Below are 5,293 nucleotides of genomic sequence, written 5' to 3'. Positions count from 1 at the left end.
AACACTGGTGATCTTTGCTTCTTCCAGTACACTGGTGTTAGTTCGTCCGTCTTCCCACGTGATGTGTAAAAATTTTCACAGACACTGTTGACGGAATCTTTCGAAGAGTTGGAGATAGCTTTTATAAGTGGTCCATGTTTCACAAGCATACAGTAAGGTTGGTAGTACAATGGCTTTGTAAACAAGCATTTTGGTTTCTCTGCGAATGTCCTGATCCTCAAACACTCTGCACTTCAATCGGGAGAAAGCTGCACTTGCAGAGCTCGGGCGATGCTGGATTTTAGCATCAGTCAGCCCTTGTGGAACATATACAGTTTTTTTTTATATACATACATAACTACTTCTTGACTTCCCACCCTTCCTTTCCTGATGTTTATTTTTATTATTTCTTTTTATTAGCTGTTTTAAAACACATATGTTTTTATTATCTAAGCCCCAGTGTAGTTGATTCTTTCAATAATCAGCTGCTTATATTTCAAATCCTGCCTGTGACTTCATGTATGCGACAAGAAAGGATATTCCAGCTAAACATCAGGAAGAACTTTCTGATAGTAAGAGCTGTTCAACAGCAGAGCAGACTCCATAGGAAGATGGTGGACTGTCATTCCTGGGAGGTTTTTAAGCAGAGGTTGGATGGGCATCTGTCATGGATGCTTTAGCTAAGAAGCCTACATTGCAGGGAGTTGGACTAGATGATCCTTGGGGTCCCTTCCAACTCTAAGATTCTATGATAAAGTAACAAATAGGTTCACTTAATTCCTCACACCTTGCCACAGTATGTAGCAGCAACTTAGCTGGAGGGGGGTCAGGTGAGTGGCACAGCCCTCCCACAGCATCTGCTATTGCTTATTTCACACTAAGATCAATGTATTTTAAATTTTGCAAACCCTCTGATGGATTGTGGCCAGTGAAAAAAGCCCAGTGACTTTAGTGAATAGGACTTGTAGCATTTAATAAAACACACACACACATTTCTACCAAAGCTTTTTCCTTCTCATTTTTAAATAGCTCCTCATTCTAAATAGTTTTTAAATATAGAGTGCTTTAAAAAAATTGAAGTAATTTTTCTCAATTTCAACAGGAGATAATCATACTTGTGGTTTTATAGGGGGGGAAATTCTATCAATTAACATGCCAGTTTTAATAATAATAAAATAAAATGATGGACAGAATGGAAGACCTTTGACTACAGGTGAACAATTTATTATTAAAATAAATGGCAGATAAAACATCAAGCAGAAAGATTGCACAGGAAAGCTGCAGAGGGTTAAAATTAAAAACGCACACTAGCTCGTGCTAATGTTTTAAATAGCGGCCTAAGATTTATTAAGCCTTTTAACATTAGTGCAAACTAGCAGCAGAAATAGTTTTAAACCATCAGGGGAAATATGACTTAATGAGTTCACCTCCTGTAGTATTCTGAGCCAAATGTAATGGTGATGTAATTGGTGGCAGATGACATATTGGATGACAGAGGAGTCAAAACTGACAAAATAGCATAACTCACCCTAAGCAGACATCATTTGCTAGGTATGGTCAGGTTAACAAAAGATGTAACCCAAATTGTTTCTTACCTTCATTTCATTCAGTTCATCCACATATCCCTTTAATGTCTTCTCACTGCATTCGTATGTCATGAGAGTATACATTCCTAAAATTATTCATCAGAACCTTATCAGATCCTTCATTGCCATATTTGGCATTAGCCTAATTGCAACCACAATCTCTCAGCATAAGTTATATAGTTTTTGCTGTACTGTTAAACAGCAAGCTTTTGAGAGACTGACAGTTGCACTCTTACACATAGCTACTCGTTTGGTTCAACTGGGCTTAGGAGAGCAGGGTCGGTTTTGTAGGAATTTACAGACAACACCCAGTGGGTTGAGGAAGGAGATACCAGCCAACATTTCCTCCAAGGAAAACAGAGTGATCACACATGCTCACCCAATCCACCAGGCACATTTGTCCTGTCTGTAGGCCTGTCAGCAAGCTGTGCGTGGATATTGCATTTTACATAGGGTTCATAACCCAAAACCTGACTCAAGAGGGCTATTGGGCTTGCGTCTTGCTTCCCATAGACATCTAGACTAGCTGGGCTTGATGTGCCTTTGGTCTAACCCAGCTGCACTCTTGCGTTCTTATGGATGCTGAATCAAACCATTATGTTTCACAGCAACTTGATTCAGGTCAACACATGTGAGCAACTGCACCCAGACTTAGTTGATGGCATAGCTATATATGATCGGTCTCCTCCACCAGCCTATATGTTTATCCGAACCAGCCCACTGAAAACCTGTGGAGGAACAATAGCTATGCATCCCTCCCTAACTGTTGCACAGAAGAAGAAGAAAATAAAATTAGAAGTGTTATAGAAAAAGGGTACTGCTAGGCCAAATGGATTGGTTTAAATATTTTTTGACACATGGCACAAAGTTCATATACATTGCTTCAGGCAGTAGGAAACTTAAAAGCTAGTCTGATGGTAAAGTTTTTGAGGGTGGTTTTTTTATTAAAAAAACAAATATTCTTTGAATTTTATGGCTTGTCTCCCACATGAGGCGTAATAGTTTCAATGTTCTAATTAGTACTTGTGTATATTGCCATTACTTTGTCTCTTTAATCACATTATTAAGTCTGTTATGGAGATTCCTTATAGAATCACACTTTATAATAGTGGTTCTAATTTGAATATGTCCTTTTTATGTTGTCTGAATCTGAAACATCATAAACTCTTTTTATGGGCCCTTTGATAGTAGACACTTTCCTGCTTTATGCTTGATTAGAACATACAGTACTAAGTAATAAAGAAACTTCCTGAAGCTTTGGAATTTTACTGCTAGAAAATATCTCCGCTTCCTCAGGCTTCGGTTTCCCCTCTGACACTATGACATTCAGTCAGGGAAAGATAACCCCCAGTTCTTCAGAGACTGTTCCGCAGGAAATTTAAAACGAGGGGGAAAAACATATTTCTTCTTCTCTCTTCTGAAGAGAGTTGGCCAGCACTGCTTGTGACCCATGAAATCAAAGGCTCTCTCCCCCAGCCATGCAGGGTCCCTCAAAGACTCAATCAACCTCCTGGTTTCTCTGGGACAACAAAAAGTGGGTGGGTTTCACTCTGCCCCCAACGGGCCACCATTACATAGTTCAGTAGTGTTGGTGTGACATATCCATAGCTATATCTATATCTAGAAAGGAGAATTCCTGGAAGCCATGATCCAGGTTTGGGCCAAGTACTCTTGAAAACCTCAGCAGAGATTTAAAATCACAAAAATATACATAAATGTGGGCTGTTAGACCTTCCAAATATGCCCTTCCAAAGTTTCCCACTTCCCCTAGCATATAAAGACCACATTTTTTGGTAAGTTAAAAATGGTTTACTTACAAACTCTGCAAATGTCTGGTTCATGTACTTTCCCTAGTGTATCCATCACTTGGAAAGGTTGTACGGGCGGTAAAACTTAGCTTAGTTACAAAGTGGTAAAAGTTCCTAGATTATTGGAATAGGAATTTAATGGTGACAGCCAGCTCAAATCTCTTCATGCCTTCTCAGACTGAACACAACAATAAACTTGAATACCTATTTCCTCCCAAGGTGAGGGGAAGTGACACAGCTAAGCCTGGCAGGACAGCTTACTCTATGGTATTAACCCCTTCATGTGTTAATTGGACTTAAGCATGTTGGTTGGATGATGCTGGCTATCCCACAAGTAGCAGAGCATCTACTTTGCATTCAGAATGTCCTAGATTAAATTCCTGGGCATCTCCAACTAGGGCTGGGAGAGAACCCTATCTGAAATCTTGGAGAGCTGTAGTCAGTCTGCGTAGATAATGCTAATACCTCCTCGCTTCCTGTGTTGCTGCTAGTGATGCTACTGAATTTTGGGGCAGTTCAGTTTGGAACAGGCATTTGACTCATGATGCTCAGTTATATACTGAACCAAAGGCCATGCCTGTCCCTCAAGTTTCTCTCTTGCTCAGATCACAGTATGCAGGGCTTGCTGAGGTTCAAATCCTGACTGGAAATTACAGAAGTGAGCCGGGTCCAAATTAAGTTAGCTGCACAGCTTGCAGTGAAGTCAAGGGGATTTAAATTGTGACTAATGTGTACCATCGGTTTCAAGGGGACATTCTATACATGTCTACACCGAAGTAAGCCCTATTGAGTTCAGTGCAACACCTCCAAGTTGTAGCCAGCATTCATCCTTAAAGGGCTTTGTCAGACCCCAAATGCAGCTTATGACACAGATCTATTATCTTGGCTATTCCCTGCAGAGAATAAGTATACTCCCTGCCATTTATAGTGGCATCATTCCTAGGCAAGCATTGCAGCCTTATCAGGGGAAGCATGTAAGCTTCTGATAGGATGAGAAACGTATCCCTGTCATTTTTATAAGCCTGCTCCAAGAGTCCTGTTTTTTGTTAGTTCAATGTGCCAAAATGCAGAGCAGTTCCAGCCCATGTTTTCACAATTGCGCAGTCTCCACAAGCTAGACCTGGCAAGGCAATAATGAAATCTCCTTCTAGACTTAATTCCTACCCTTCCAGTTTGTAGATTGGTTTGTAACACAAATTTGAAATAAACAAGTGTCTATCTGTCTGTCTGTTTGTCTGTCTATCTATTATCTATATCTATCTATCTATCTATCTATCTATCTATTTTCAACATTTTTAATACCTTTGAACTCTGAAGCTTATTCAGTACAGTCAACACGTTGGCTTCCTTTTTGTGATGGAAATAAGATAGAAACGAATGGAAAAAACCCCCCACAGAAATGATATTTAAATATTTTAACAGCTCAAAGTTTCTTAGATGGTTGTATCTTTCATAATTTAAACTTGGCACAAACTATAGTATCTCCCACTTCATAGCACTGTCCAGTTTCTGTGCTGGTGGGAACAGGGATAAAATTAATAAAACTGTTCTGGAAAGCCTTCTTTGCAGAATTTCTCATCTTTTCTAAAGTTCTGTTCCAAAAGGTCTCCTGACTCTATTCTTTTTTTAATGGTTTCTGGGGAATAGATGCATCCAAATGACAGCATTGTTTTCGGACTTTCCTTCCTGATTTGGTTCTTGGAAACAAAACATTTCCAGGATTAGCCTCTGGTATGAAATCCAGTTTCTCTTTTTAAATGGATGAGCTTGATCTGCCATGAAGTTCTCTGGTGTAAGCACAAATGAGGCCAGATCTTAGATCTTAACACGATGCTCTATTCCATTCAACACACTTTCTTTCATTCACTGCCCTGCCCTGCACCCCTTCTACACAGAACAGCCTTTTTAAAGAAAGAAAGA

Source organism: Podarcis filfolensis (genome assembly GCF_964270895.1).
Source record: "Podarcis filfolensis genome assembly, chromosome: 4".
NCBI lineage: Eukaryota > Metazoa > Chordata > Lepidosauria > Squamata > Lacertidae > Podarcis > Podarcis filfolensis.
The sequence above is the reverse complement of the archived record's forward strand: the minus strand, read 5'-3'. Positions refer to the sequence as shown.